General features: G+C 43.0%; 1 protein-coding gene across 1 annotated transcript in view; it reads left to right on the top strand.

Moving 5' to 3' along the window:
- ptprt (protein tyrosine phosphatase receptor type T) overlaps positions 1 to 16,376 on the top strand; it is a 239,634-nt gene that overhangs the window by 21,319 nt on the left and 201,939 nt on the right. The window lies entirely within an intron of this gene.

Genomic DNA, 16,376 nt, shown 5'->3' on the forward strand with positions numbered 1-16,376 from the left:
CTAGTCATCCCAGTGGGACTGCACTTATATAGCACTTTTCAAGTCTTATCGACCACTCAAAGCGCTTTGAACTACATGCCACATTCACCCATTCACACACAGGTTCATACATCTAATTTAGAAACACTCACACACACCGACAGCACAGCCATCAAGGGCAGTTTGGGGTTTTTCTCTCTCCCTCCATCTACCAAATTTGTCTCATCTTCTTGTTCCCCCCCTAAGCCTGTCTTTCACTCTTCTCATCTCTCTACTTGCCTTTCCTCCTTTTCCTGCGTTCATCTTTTTTACATTCCCTCTTTCTTTCTTTCTGTCATTCTCACTCAGCCATTTTTTCTCCAGAGCTTTTTCTGATGCAAAAAAAAGAGACAAAAGCCTCTGTCAGTGGATTTTTTTTTTCCTGAGAGGAGTAGAGATGGAGAGAGTTAGACAAACAGTGAAGAAGGAGAGGAGAGAGAAGGGTGGATGAAAGAGTGAAGCTGCTGTTTGCCTGTAAGAAAATATAGCTTGTGTGTGTGTGTGTGTGTCTTGGGGTTGCAGATGTTTTTGTAACAGGTTATGTCAGAACTTTGGAGGACAAAATGGGCAGGTGCTTTAATGTCACTGCAATGGGAATCTGATGCGTCACTGGCTGTGTGTTGGCCTCATTTTGAACATGTTTTATTTTTTGTGTGTATATGTCTGTGTATAAGTCTGCTTGTGACTGTTGTTATGTGCATCTGCTTGTGTGTAAGTGATTGGGTGTTTGTGTGTGTGTGTGTGTTTACGTCTGTGCAAGAGCTTCAGTGTATTCATGGTATCCTCTGTCCACCCCCTGAATTCGTCATCTCTTACTCTATTCCTCCGAACCTTCTCCCTATCTACGTTTCTTTTCCATTTTAAAGAACAAAGCTGATATTATTCAATATATTTTCTCTTTGGCAACAATAAGGAACTTTTGTAAAACTTGTGTTAAGGGTATAAGTATATAGTTTCATCTATTAAAAGGCTCAGTAAGTTCTAAAAACATCTGGGCGTTGCAGTTTTTAGCAAATGTTACTCGAGCAGGAGGGAATGGCGCATTGTTGGGGACTATTTTCAGCGGCGAATGAGTTGGCATTTTTTTTATCTGGTGAGTATTTTTGACTAAAAAATAAACTGCAGTGTGTGTTCATGGTAATGAAAGAACATGTAATCCCTTGCCAACGGTGTGGCTCATTGATGTGTTTTGAATAGTCTCTGTACGGTGATGGAGTGCTTTGCACAGAGGAACAAGCATTGCAGGCTCAAGTAAGAAAAGTATAGAACGTCATCGGTTTGTCCCTCTCTCTCTGTCTCTCTCTTCCTTAATATGTCCTCCCCTTTCACTCTCTTCCTCTTTTCAATTTGTAAACCTAAACTACACCCACATTACAGCTCTAATAAATAAATCCACAAAAGGGATGAGCAACCTCATGGCTTCCTGGAAGCCTTACTGCTTTGCTTTCGTAAACACTTTTCTGGCTGACGACACACACACACACACACACACACACACACACACACACACACACACACACACACACACACACACACACACACACACACACTCTAAACTTTTGCTCAGACAAAACTTCAGATTGAATAGTCTCAAACCACGGAGCATTTTGTGTGTGCTGTGTGTACTTAGCCACCATGTATATATAACTTCCTGTTTTCATGAGGTCTAGACAGACGGTGAGACAGACAAACAGACAGACAGACAGATGTGGAGGAAGAATAAAGAAGGTATACAACAAGGCAGGGAGAAGAAGAAAAAAATATGCAGCAGGAAGGAACAGAGGAGGTTGAGAGAGGAAAGAGCTGAGGAAAGAGAGGAAGAAAAGAGAGAGGAGCAGAGTGGTGGACGGGAAGATGACGGAAGAGGGACAAAGAGGGTGAGAGAAAGACAGACGGTTGATGTGAAGTGGAACAGAGGTTGTCGTCACTGTGTGTGTGTGTGTGTGTTGTTTTGGTTTTTGTGTGTAAAACATAGTGGTAAGAAACATGTGTTTCTGGGCTAGTGCTGCTGTGTTGAGCTGTCACAACCATTCACAGGGTGCTTTGTATGTGTGTGTGTGTGTGTGTGTGTGTGTGTGTGTGTGTGTGTGTGTGTGTGTGTGTGTGCGTGTGTGTGTGTGTGTGTGTGTGTGTGTGTGTGTGTGTGTGTGTGTATCAGCGCATGTGTCTGAGTGTGTGATGGGATTGGAGCAGGCAGGTATGACAGATGTTCAAAGCCTGCTGGCTACTGAGAGTGTCGGTGTGTGTGTGTGTGTGTGTGTGTGTGTGTGTGTGTGTGTGTGTGTCTGTGTGTGTTGATGTGCGTTAGTCTCCACACCTACTGTGTTCACCTTTCTGTTCATGTTAGCATCTACAGCCCTGCCTGGGCCTCAACAACAGTTTTAATAATCACAATAAAGCAGCTACTTGTAGCATTTTCAAAGTTAATAATCTTTCCTTTGTGTGGCTGTGGGGATTTAGTCACTTGTGATATTAGCTTTTATGAAAGGCCCCCCCTTTGTTTTCATTCAGGAAATTCACTCACTCAGTTTTACCTGTTTGGGTAATTGAACAATATTAAAATCCATGTGCGCTAAAGGCTGAGAAATTGTATTAGTTAAAAAGTATGACCAGTTTATTAAACTCAGATCAGATTGGATGATTTGACTCACAGAGTCAACATGAGCAAGAGAAGATATCCAGCACTTTTTTGGTGCCAAAAAAAACCCCAAAAGGAAGCAGAGGAAGGTGAGACTGACAGTCCGCAGGCGGGAGGAGGTCGGGGGGACAGCGAGCAGGCAGGACCTCAAAGATGAATGCCGTCGCATTCATTATCATATCAATCCATATCCTACAGGATCTTTGCCACAGGAGCCACATGTGTGTCTCACTTCCAAATGAATGGAAAAGATCGGAGTCACTCCAGCCGAGGCTTTTGAGCCTGTAGACTGAGGCCCGTCTTATCCACTAATTTTGGTACTGGCCCGATACAGGATGCGCATTGTGGAATTGCATTGTGGACGATGCTGAATGTGGAGTTATTTCAATCTATTAGACTGTTTTCAAAGTAAGAAAACCCCCGTGAGCTGGTGTAATGGTTTCGATTTATCATCATCTACAGACTGCCGTCATTACCTTAACAAGCGAGATACTGTAGGGATTGTGAGACTTCAGTTCACTGAAGCGTTTACCTGCGGTGTATTGGTTTCCCCTCATGCCCTGGAGAAGAAGCCGCCCTTTTGATCACTAAACAGAGTTGGGCTAGCTTTTGGCCTGACTGTCAGGCTAACATGCCACGTTAAACGATGTATAAGTAACGTCAGGGAATAATAAAAGACTGTCAGAAAAAATAACCCGGATAGGAAGCTGCGGCCGTCGCTCAAAATAGGATTCAGGCCATTTCACCCAAAACTGCGGCAATGGCTCTGAGGAATTCAGCAACGGTTTCAGCCACGTGCCTCCTCTAGCGTGGGACATTTGTGAGAGCGGTGGGAAGACTAGATCGAAGAGGCGAGCTAAAATGAACTCTCCATTTTGCTTGAGGTGCAGCGAGGACACGGCCTTGATAATGATTGATTTCATCATGTGTTCCCTCTACCTCCGTCCTCCTGCCTTTTTTCTTGGTCCCATCTCTCCATCCCTCTGCTCATCACTCCTTCCTTACTTTTCAAGGCTTTTGAACGATTCGTCCCCCCGTTTTCGTTTGGATAATTATTTCTCTCTATACCCATCTCTTTTTTCCGTAAATGACACTCAGTGGACCAGCTGTTCCTTCAGCCCTCCAGTGTTGTGCACGTGTGTGCGACCTCCATGGGGTAGCGGTCCCTGTCTGTCTCTGATTTCAAATGAGCTCCTTTCTCTTCGGTTTATCCCCTCTGATCTCTCTCTCTTAAGTCAGCGACATTGCTTTGCTGCAGAGAGCCTATCGACTCACACAAACACGCTCCCTTGACATTTTGCCTTCCTCCCTACTCTTCCTACATCTTTGTGTGTCTTTCCCTTTTTCCTCTCCTTCATATTTCTCTACTCCTCCCTTATCCTCTGCATTCCTGTCTCTCTCTTTCTTCCCTGAAAATATTACCTTAAACTCAATATTCGCTAAACATAAAATGCGACTATGGGCTGTGATCCTTGTCTCTATAAATATTGGCTTTCAAGTTTAGCCTTACCTCTCCAAAGTCCAACTGCATCCTTGTCTGATCTCCTCTCCTCACTTCTTCTCCTCCCAGCTCTTCTCTCTTCCTTATAACTTCATATTTTTATGTGAAAGGATGATAATGTAAGTGTTGGCTAATATGTTACCCTATAAAGATGGAGTTTTAATTCACCTGGTGTACATAAATCTTCCTTGAGTATCTTCTCTGTTCCTTTTCCTACCCTAGCATTTCCTTTCCTCGTCTCTTCTTTATAGTAGACAGATGCTAATGTGAATGTTGGCTAGTATGCGGCACTCTATAAAGACTTAATTCACCTAAGGGTTATATACTATATCCCAGCACCTTCTTTCCTCTCCCCATCTTGCCCATTTCTTATAAAGTCGATCTTTATGTGAAGGATGGTAATGTGAGTGTTGGCTAATGTGTGGCCCCCTAAAGATGGATTTTTAATTCACCTGCTGGGTATATTCTGATTTGGCTGACACCACTGCTCCGCCATTCTGCCAAGCCAAGCAGTTTAGATGCAGTTAAGAGAGTGCTTGCTTTCTGCGTGAAACATTACCAGAATTAAACTGTTCAGGGCTCAGTTTTTTGCAGGTACGGTGGTATTAGGCAACACTCCGGATCTGTTAAATAAGCGCATTTTGTTGAAAAACAAATAGCATGTCTCCAATCAACCCGGTCCCCCAGAAATTGTGTTTCTATTCAACTAAACTGCAAAAGCAAGTATGTTTCTTTAGGAAACGTAATTGTGACTGGACTACGTTTTCTATTAACGTAATGAGGATGTGTCGTTTATTTACGTATTCGGCAAGTTGCAAACACGTTGATACTGGACATATGAGTAGGCGTATTTGTTTTCTGCCAAAATATACAATCTCTCAGTACGATATCCGCTGGTAGTGACTACAAATTGTTAAACTTTTTATGGGTGTTTATGCCCTCACAGCACTTAGGGAAAGATCGGGTCGTTTTAACACAAAAAAAGCTGACAGTGACTTCAGACGCGACATGTTGAAGAAAAAGCATGATCTTTCCCAAACCTTAACCAAAGTGTTTTTTGTTGCCTAAGCATAACCACAGATGGGACTCTGGATGCGAACCCTGGTCTCTGGTGTGACAGTCGTGTGCTTCGCGCACCTGCCATCCATCCCGACCGCCCCCTAGCCACTTCGCTGCTGTTAGCAAATGTAAGCACTTCATTCATTTAATAACTACCTTTCCTCTGAACATAACCCAGCCAGCGATTACATTTCCAACAAAATGTATTTTCTGTTACAGCTTAGTTGTATAGAAACACAATTTCTAAGAGACAGGGTTAATTATTCTGTGCTGCTCTTTCCACCTTCCTGTTAATGAGGTAACTGTAGCCTCTAGTTAGGAAGAGATATCATGAGATGGTGCCTAGTAGCTGGCGAATCACCACCAAATCCTCACCCAAATTCCAGCTGCCCTCCCATCACCTACTCCAGATCCAGTTCTCTCTTTCCGCTCCATTCGCCGAGCTACGTCTTTCATCCTTTGCTGCCCAGAGACAGACACTGCAGGACACATGCCTCTGACACTGACCTCTCAGAGGCATCCCTGAGAGGGAAAAGCTATACTGGCCATCTTTTACATGTGCATTCCTGCAATAGACGATGATATTTTGAGGCTTTCCTCTCACGTGTCTCTTGGCCAACCTCCTCTGACGACACAGAGTTCCACCAGAGTTGGCGTGTATTCTTATCTGATGAAGACCACAGCGAACTGTTAGGACATACATTGGTAAGGGCCATCTGAAAACTGCAGCTTTCCTCCAGTATCAGCCCTCATCTCCCCGGATCTCACCTTATTCAGCAGAGTGGATTTCAGTCGCTGGGACATTCCTGCCTCGTTTCCCTTCTGGACAAAGGTGACTGGTCTAATTAAGTCAAGTTCAATGGCCACTTGAGCTGCCTCTCCTACTCTAATTTATCAGTAAAAGCCATCGGAACGGGGCTGAAATAGGCAGCAGTACATTTACCTTCCCATTGTGAGTGATTTTCTTTATTAATTAAGTTCTTATCGAATCAAATCCTTGATCTAATGTTAAAGGAAACTTTAGTTTTCCCCCAACCCTGTTTTTTTCTTGTAATCGATTCTTTTAGTTGTGAGAATATTTTACTCATCAGTCCCACAGGGATGTAAGTATGATAGGGGCAGGACTTCATGGGGCATCATCACATGAGTAATTACACCGTTTTCCACATGTCCAGTTGAAGTGTGTCTTAACCTGATCTGAAGTGAAATTGAAAGGATGTTTCCGAGCTGCCCAGCAAGATCACCAAGGACTGTTGCAAAAAGTTTGTGCGTGCTTAAGAAAATTAGTTAGTGGATAAAATTTCTCTTAGGAGGTAGTTTTAGGAGGTAGTTTGGCAATGCAATGGATAAAGTAATAAACATTACAAGTGATTTACGATATTATTGGTGGTCATCATTTTCAGGTTGAATTAAGTGGTTTACAGAAGGGGATTGAGATGAACTTGACTGTGATGCTTCTAGCAGTAAAGGCCGTTTTAAAACTGTCCTATTGAGCAACCACAATGATATAATTTACTTTCAAGGACACTCTCCCAAAATGAACCTCAATATTTTGCCTTTACCTTAATTTAACTAACCTTTTCATCCGATGAAAATACAAGAATGTAAATTTGCTAGATAGTCTTGATAGATGCTGACTCAGGAAGTCAAAAGTTCCCTCTCTTTCCTCCTGTCGCTCTGCCCCTTCCTGATCATTTTTGGAACCACCCACGCCCTCTTGCTGTTTGCTTGTTGAACCCGAACATCATTTTTTCATCATATTAATCTGCGGTGTAAAGGAGGCTTTCGTGTTTGAAGGAGCGTTTTTTCCACCATTTCCAAGAGCAATAACACCAATCACATGGCGGTGCAAAGTGGCCGGAAGAAGTGACCTACTTTTTCATTTTACAAGTACTGTACCAACGAGGCAGCTCATTCTCACAACACTTGCTCGGTAGAAAGCAAAAACAATTTCCTTCCTGGCACTTCCTGTTTGTTAGACCTTTGGTTGTACAAAGGACAGAGAAGAAAAAGCACAAATGACCGAAGAGAAATTTTTTTTTTCCAGAAATTTAAGAATATTTTATTTCTTTTGTAGCAGCACGATAAACAGCTAAAGATAAGTACATCACTGGAAAGAAGAGGTTTCTGTGTCTTTGATGTAATCACAGATCACAAAAAGAAACTTGAATCCTTCCGTCCACTCAGTATCCAGTGTTTCTCTGCAGCAGCAACCCCCCCAAAAAAAAAACAAAAACAAAAAAAAACACAAAAAACCAAAACACATTTCCCCTCATGTTCAGTATTTCTTCGGAACCATTAGAGAAGGAGAACTAAAATCCATCTTGACGGGGCCACAGGAGTCAACCCTCGTGAAATCCCACTTTTGAGAAGAGAGTTGAATGGAGGATAAAAACTCAACTCAGATCAGATAAAACTGCCTCCTCTTGTACTCCCGTTTCTTTATGAGAAAATCTCCCGGTCTCTTCTGTTTTGTGTGCTCTCTTGTCTGTCTCTTGTCTCAGAACATCTAATAATTCTTTTGTTCTTTTTTTCTCTATTTTCTTATCATGCTATTCTATATAAAACCCACTGTCCTGCTGTGATTTGTTCTTGTCCCACTGAGTTTCCATTTTAGCACATCTTTTTTATCACTCGGTGTCTGAATCCTGTTCATGGTGTCATGTCCCTGTCTGCAGACCCCTGTCCTTTCATCCTTTCCTAGTTTCCCCTTCCTCTCTTTTAAGGTCATCCCATATGTTTTTTTGCTCCTCTGCAAACCGACATTCTCTCGTTCACATGCTGAGACTGACAGCCACCCACAGAGTACCTTTTACATACTTGTGAATTCTTCTTTTGAATTTGCTCTGATGTCTTGTCACTCTTTCGTGGTAGTCTCATTGTGGCTGTTGCTTTGTTGCAGTGCCGAGATCCCGCTTCATGGAGTGCCCCTTTTTACTAACTGAAGCATGTCGATTTGAGGGACACGTGCCGCTTTTCAGCATTCTGACTGATTGAAACGTGGCGTGGTTATTGTCATTACTATGCCGGACTCGACTTTAAAACCAACTTTTGCAAATCCATTGTTTAATCGAGTTTAATCCAAGATGGCACTAAGGAAGAGCGTGTATGTGCTTTTGGTGCTTTATATACACCACTGTTGACCTTGACTAGTCTTAAATTTTCACAGTTCAGCTCAGCGGATTTACATTTTAAAAATGGGGCCAATTTTTCAGCCCAAATTTTTCAGGCCATCGGACCATGTGATTAAACCAATATTTCAGGAATTCTAGCTCATGTCACACTGAAAGTCTTCATTCATTTAAATACCAATAACAGTCTTTGTGAGGGCATTTAGGCAATGAAACCTGATGCCGTAGCACATGGTCACTAAACTGTTAATCGAAATCATTTCTAACAGCGTAAACACCGTGAGCGCAACTCTCTGAAGTCAAACTAACACTCGGTAAAGCTCTTTATTTTCTGAACAGCCTTCAAACGTGACATCCCTCAATACAGTCCAGCCCTAACGGCATTATTTGAAGAGGTGTTGAAATGATGCAAACGTTTTCTACTAAATGAAAATGAAAATTACATTTTTCCTTTAAATCAATAGAAGTTAGCTAGTGTGACACTACAGTTCTAAAGGGGACGTCTCAGGGGCGGGACTTTGTTTCAGCCCACATTTGATTAGAAAGATAGATCTAATAAAATTATTCTTATTTCCTCTTCAAAATGAAAGGAGCAAACAACGGACAAACAAAACCATACTATCAAAAACACAAGCGGATGTTCCGTTGAAATCACCCAACTATACAAGCGCAGAAACACTTTTGTGCTCCATGGCTTAAAGTCAGAGTTAAGCACTAATCCTTGTGAAAATTATTTCCCATAAAACACTGAAAATCAGGGTGTAAATCAGGCTGTGCGTGTGTGTTTGTGTGCGTCCACGAACACCTGAGAGTGAGAGTTGAGGGGGACGTTGTTACTGCAGAAGCAGATCTGTTGCATTTCCCGTAACCACAAATTTGTATTTTCCAGAAGGATTCTTGGTTTTTTGTGTTTTTGCACAAGTGGGTCCCTATGCCTCTTTCACAACATGCACACACACACACACACACACACACACACACACACACACATGCCAGCACATTAATTCCTTACATAATTTATAGAGTAATCTTAAAAATACATAACGAAGGCACGGCTACGTCTTGTTCATAAGTTACCACAACTAGGATTGGATTAGAAATTTCAAATGTTATCCAGTTGCTGAGTTAATGTATTTCATAGATTCACAGTCCTTTCGTGGATCTTCTCTGTCTGGGGTTTCTCTTGATTTCAGGAGGGTTTTCTAATTCAAATACCAGAGTCCGTGGGAAATGCTAAGCGGCGACACTGACCGTGAAACATTTTTTTTCAGTCAGTAACTCACTGAGTTGCCGTTGAGCAAGGCACGTAGGCCTAATCTTTTTCAGCGAAGCAAGAAAAAGAAAAAATTACACAGGGTACCTTTTAATTTGAAGTTCAAGGTTTACATTCAGTTTAGCGTTGAATGCTAAATACATCAAATAAAGGTTTGTGATGGTTCTAAACTGTCTTTTACTTTTGAATCAATGACTTGATTCTCCCCGCGGCCACCAGGGTGTAACATTTACATCTCAACAAGGCAACAGAAACGATGCTTTTAAACAAATATCACAGAAAAGATCGACATTTTTTGTGTCACATATTAATGAATAAATGAACAAGAACAATGTGACTTATAAAGTGACAAACGACTGGTTCCCATCACAGAAAAGACTCAGTAATGCCTGAAAAGGCCGACAGGATCAGCTGCTGCGGGGGTTTGAACTAACGTCTCCAGGAGAGGCTTGTTTTTGAGCTTGGGTGCTGGTGCAGGCAGCTTGGGACTGCTGACTTCGGCTTCCTGTGGGCTCGGTGTGAGGCGGCTTTTCGAGCGGTGGGAAACATTTGTCGCGGTCTTTGTCGGTACAAGTAGCCCGCGTTTCTCGCCGCAGATATCGCCCTGCTGTTTATCCGGCTTCAGAAGTCCGTACTATTTCCAAATCCCTTCACCACAATTTCCTAGTCCTGTGTGGATTTTTGACTCTGCTCTGCTTTATCATCGTTATCGTGGGAATTTTTTTTGCCCTATGTGCAGCCTACCTGATCAGTTTAACATGAGGTTTAAAATATGGTCTGACGGCACGGTGCGCATCAAATTTTCTCTGGTAAATGGACTGCACCCATAAAGCGCTTTTCTAGTGTTATCAACCACACAAAGTGCTTTACAATACATGCCACATTCACCCATTCACACACACACACACACTCACACATATTGATGGCACTGCCTTAAGTGGTGTCCTTGTTAAATGGGGGTTAAAAAAAAAACCACATGGCCGTCAGAAGAGAACGATATTTTAGGAAGCGTATGAAACGACAGTCTTATGAATCACACATTATGAATTAGGCCGGTCGACATGTTTGCCCTGAAGAGAGACGAGTCTGCAGGCCATTTATACTTAAAACTTTCTGAGAATATCTATCTGTGTGGGTGTGTTTGTTCACCACTCCATGCTAGAATATGTGTGTGTGTGTGTGTGTGTGTGCTTTTCCATGTTTGAATATGTATTTGTGTGGCTCAAGATTGAAGGATCTTTTCATCATCAGATCAATCAGAGCGATGGGACTTGGGACGGGCTGTGAATTCCAGATAGCCTCTGAATCACCATGAAAATACGAGGGAACACAGCGGCCAACTGATGACACACTAAGTTCCTGTCCACAGTGTCACCTGCTAAGATGCCCTTGAGCGTGGCACCCGACCTCCAGATAATGGCCCCTCTCTTATGTGTGTGCATGTTCCCTGTCTATCATCCTGCATCCCACCTGTAGTAGAGCTGCGAGAACTTTGGCATATTCGCATTGCAGCTGTTTTTGATTAGTCGTGATGATGGTATCTACAGTGTCACTGCACTGGATGGTAAAAACAGGCAAACGACTTGGTCCATCTTTCACACGATTGTTTAGCTTTCATTCGTTGGCGAAAAATTTAATACATTTCGTTATAGATCTTGTTTATTTTAAAGGTTACCTTTTGTTTAGTTCAGTCGTCAATGATTCTTTTTCTTCATAGGTTTCATTAACGAAATTAACACGGCTTTGAATCCCAAAAATAATCCTTTACAGTTAAAGTTAAGTTTATCTCCAAACCACCCAGGCCTAGTATCCACTGCCCTTAGTAACCTATTTGCCACCAATAACATAAATACAGAGAAATCTACCTAGATACCCCGGCAACACTTCAAATCTTCCTAGTAACAAGCCTCTATTTCCGAGGGTGTGTTATGTGCTTGTCGTCGTGGAGCAGGAGGGAGTAGCAGGGTGTGAAGTTTGTCTGTCTGAGACATGAAGTCAGAGCTGCTCCAAAACCAGCAACAGACATGAAAACGCGAAGCGAGATCTACATCATTCAGCACAATGACACATACGTGCACATGCACGCACGCACGAATACGTGGACGCGCAAAAACAAACCCACAAACTTCGTTTACGACCCCAAATGAAGGCTAGTCGCTGAAATATTGTGCGTGGGATTTAAAACGCTTGCATACACACAGACATTAACATGCATACTTTTCGCTCTCACAGCAGTGTAGCGGTTGTAATCAACACTTAGGAGAGCTGTGAGCAGGCAGGATGAGTGACACCAGGGGTGAGAGATTGTGTGTGTGTGTGTGTGTGTGTGTGTGTGAGACTAAGTGTGTGTGTGTGAGGACTGGATTGGGGGGGGTTTGGCTTGTGTGGGGTTGGTGGGAAGGTGGATGTGGTTGAGCGTGAGACTGAAAAATTACAACAACAATATCTCGGATGAAGAAAAAATTAAACTACTTATACATACACACACAATAAACTGTCATGATACAGCCACACTTCTGCAGGTAGCGAGACTTCCCATCATCCTCTGGGGTTCATCTGTTGGTTAGTGCATGCGGCTTTTGCTTCCTGCGTCCGCCCTCTCCTGCTTTTTTTCCCCGAGACCTTATGTAACAAAGCACCATGAATTCTGGGTAATAAGCTACTGTAGCGCACAGGGCTGTGTCACACACAGACGAACGAACGCACACGCACACACACACACACACACAAACACACACACACACACACACGCACACACAGACACATACACGTGCCAATAAAGCAGAGATTGAGGAGGAAGCCAGGCGAGCACAAAAGAAAAAGAGGCTCTTTATTAGAAGAAAATGTTGCCCATTTGGCCCCGCAAATAAGTTAGTCACACACATACATGCACACTCACACACGCACAATGCTGCAGGGCTGTCTTTTGTTGCAAAGCCATCAGGATCCAATTTCTCCTTCATTAAGTCTGGGTAGGAGGCAGTATACAGCCGCTAGGTAGCTAGCCTTGTCCCTGTCAGCACCGCACACACACACACACACACACACACACACACACACACACACACACACACACACACACACACACACACACGAGTACAGTCTAAATGCCCCTTATCTTTCTCCAAACCAGAAACATCAATAAGTGCCTTGTAACAACAAAGCTGACACACACAAACACAACCACACACTCACCACATAGCAATAATTGTAGGAAGCAAAATGAGAAGGCCACAACAAACACACACACACAAAACGAAAAAAAAAACAAAACGAAAAAAAAAAACACACACACACTCAGAGTTCAGTATTGACACCCTTAGTTCCCTCGGAGGAGAAATAACAAGGTCTGTTATTTGGGGTCTTTAATTCGCCAGCACAATTACTACATGTGATGGATGAATACACCGGCACACGCTGCCTCTCTTGGTGAGCATTGATCTCTCGCCCCCTCTCGCCCCCTCTCACCCCCTCTCACCCCCTCTCGCCCCCTCTCGCCCCCTCTCGCCTCTCCGTGGGGTGAGATTGTAGGTCATATTTGTTGTCAGATGCAGTAAACAGAGCCAATCACTTCTGCATCAGTCTGCCTCTTAGCAGGCAGCTGGTGAGTGGATGGTGGACACACACACACACACACACACACACACACACACACACACACACACACACACAAAAACACAGACCCACATTGTATCAGTTGCGAGCATAACATTCAGGCACACACACAATAACGAAACTGAACACAGGACTTTGGTGATGGGAAAAAAGAAATCCCACACTGCACACGTGCGCACACACACACACACACACACACACACACACACACACACACACACACACACACACACACACACACACACACCGAAACTCCCTTTTACTAAGTTAATAACTGCTCTAGTTGGTCAAGAGGGACGGCTAAGTGGATGCTGTGTGTATATGTCAGTGTGTGATTGTGTGTGTGTGTGTGTGTGTGTGGGGGGGGGGGGGGGGGTATCCAAAAGGCAGACAGGATGAAACCCATTAAACGGTCCAGTTTTAATTGGTGCTCTTTGGTAATTGGCCTGTTGGGGCCGATTTTCATTGTTTCCAGAGCAACAAGCTTGTTTCTCTATATCTAAGCACAGCAGGAGCGAATGAGGGAGGCATGAGAGAATAGAGGGGGGGGGGGGTGGAGAGAGAGAGGTCAAAGAAGAGATAGGACGGAAGGATGTAGGGGCCATAGAAGGGCTGGATGGAATAGGAGTGGAAAAGCAGGTGATTATAGATCAGAGGAGGTGAGAAAAGAAGGCAGGGGAGTGGAAAGGATGAGTGGATGGAAGGGAGGGAGGAGAAAGATGGATGTGAAAAGGGAGAAATACTGAAAGAGGTAAGGAGTTTGATGGAAGTAGGGAAGGAACAGTGGGGAGGCTGGAAAAAAGGGTGAGGAAGCAAGGATGACAGGAAAGAAAAAGAAAGAGGGACAAAGTAAAATAACGGCGACGATGGAAGTAAAAAATGGAAAGATCAGAGGATCAGGGGAGGTGAGCCAAAGTGTAAAAGGACAGAGAGATGCAGGGAAAAGATAAAGCACAATGAGAAGAAGATGAGTGGAAGAGAAGATTATGGAAAGAAGAGAAGTCAAAAAGTGCAGTGTGCGGTGGACCCCCACATCATGAGTTATTCAATTCTTAGATAAAGTCATCTGTGGCAGTCGGATTTTGGAGTCCCAGTGGTATAATGTCTAACCTTGGAGCTAGACATGTTGAATACAAAGAAAGGGGGAAAAGGAAAAACGGAAAACTACAAGAAAAAGACACACAATGTATTGTTTTGTTATCACTATTATCACTATCAAGTACCAGCTAAATATTCTGTGACAGGCTTCCATTAAATGTTGCCTTGGGAGTGAATGTTTCTACTATGTTTGTCTGAAAGACTGATTAAGTTGACGGACAGTGAAATTTCCATTTGTCCCCTGTTGAGCTGTCATGTCCGAAATCCCTGTTTAAGCAACCTTATAGTAAACTGATGTTGCCGTTGTTTTTTTTTCTCCTGACAGTTTTCACTCTACATTTCAAACTACATATACAAAAGCAAAAGAAAAATTCATTTCAAGTCACCTCCTTTCTGGATGAGGAAGATCTGTGTGTTTGTTTGGACCTCAATTTTGCAGGTGTAATGATCTGAGGAATTTAGTAAACCTCAGAGGCGTTCTAAGGTCTGACGATTTATTGGTGCTGAAAGAAAATGTTTAAAGGCTTTTTTTAAAAGCCTCTGTGGGCACTTATATAAGATACTCTTATTAATTACGTCTAATTTCACAGATTGGTAGCTTTTAAGTTGCTAACAAGTTTGAGACCAGCAGTCATTTGATACAGTTCTTTGGGTTACTGAGCAACTTGTTTCTTGTGACTTGTAAACAAATCGTGGATGCCGGCGTCCACATACACGGGGGCGCTGCAGAAAGGCCGTACCAGTAAACTATAAGGTTTGCAGCTTGGGTAACAGAAACGTCTTCCAGAGCCAAGCTTCTTTTCTTGTGGTAATTTTCATATTTTAAAGGTTTACTGTATGTCAGACAGTGGAATGGGGAGTTTCAGATCATGCCTTCGTTTGCCCTTTTCCTCCTGTCTTTTGTCTAACTTCAGAAGTTTGTTGAAGAAATGTGTTGATTAAATGGACACAAAGACGGTTTAGTGCCTTGCTCAGGTGCACACCAACGGCTGCAGTTAAAGACATTTCACAGTCAATGGGGATGTGAACCAGACCTGCCGAGAAGTCTGAAGCCTGTTGAGTGAATGGTCTCTGTAATTTCTCTGGCGGTGTCCTTGACTCTCTCTGTCTGTTATTCGGTTTGAGTGAATTGAAAGTGAAAGTATGAATCCGATTTCAAGCTGCAAGTGCAGAGATGTTGTGACAAGGGAGAGGGTCCCCTCCCGGAGATATTAAAGATCTTCTGACAGAGGAGAGGCCAGTCTTGGACACTTCACAGCATCTCCGATCAGTCATGCTGGACTGGGTGGGGTGAAGGTGTGTTGTATATGTGCATCTGTGCATCGCCATCAGGCATCGCTTCGTTTGAGGAAACCATGAACTAAAATGGTGCAGATTCAAGGGTTTGGAGGTCTTGGTAAAGCACAAAAAACAGGTCACACTGTAGCTTTTCAGAGATTAGCAAATGGGCCATTACGGTAGTTATGGCAGAGCCCCAACATCATGCCCATTGTTAGCCAAGTCTTATAATCACCAGTTCCATTCAGCCAAGTCAGCCATCATGTTTAATCATGTTCAATGAGGCAGTCTAATCTGACAAGCTCTTACTGTCACTCAAAATGCTTACATGGTAGACACCGCTATTTCCCGGTCATATCACAAAATGAGAAAATGACCTAAAGCGTTGCATTTTTTTCACCACCTGCATTTATCCTTCATGTGTGTAACCCTGCAATATAATTGTTTCAAATGGTTGGCGATTAATCATGTGAGAGACTGAGATTCTTTCTCCAAAACTTTATCTATAGAAGGAACACAACTGCAGAATTTTTTTTTTTTGAAGTAAACATGAAGCCACAGGATATGATCTAATGCAGTTTTTTAGTGAAAACTACTTGTAAGTACTTTGAAATCTTTCGTCTTTTCTTTCTCAACAACAACAAGACAAAGAGAACTGATGAAGAGATGGAATGACCGCATCTTAATCGAAACAGAAAATGAGCAGTGGTAATGGGCATTCACGCGGTGCCAAACCCACTCGTGTTCCTGAAATGCGACCTGTCT

This window comes from Xiphias gladius, chromosome 21 (assembly GCF_016859285.1).
Source record: "Xiphias gladius isolate SHS-SW01 ecotype Sanya breed wild chromosome 21, ASM1685928v1, whole genome shotgun sequence".
Classification (NCBI taxonomy): domain Eukaryota; kingdom Metazoa; phylum Chordata; class Actinopteri; order Istiophoriformes; family Xiphiidae; genus Xiphias; species Xiphias gladius.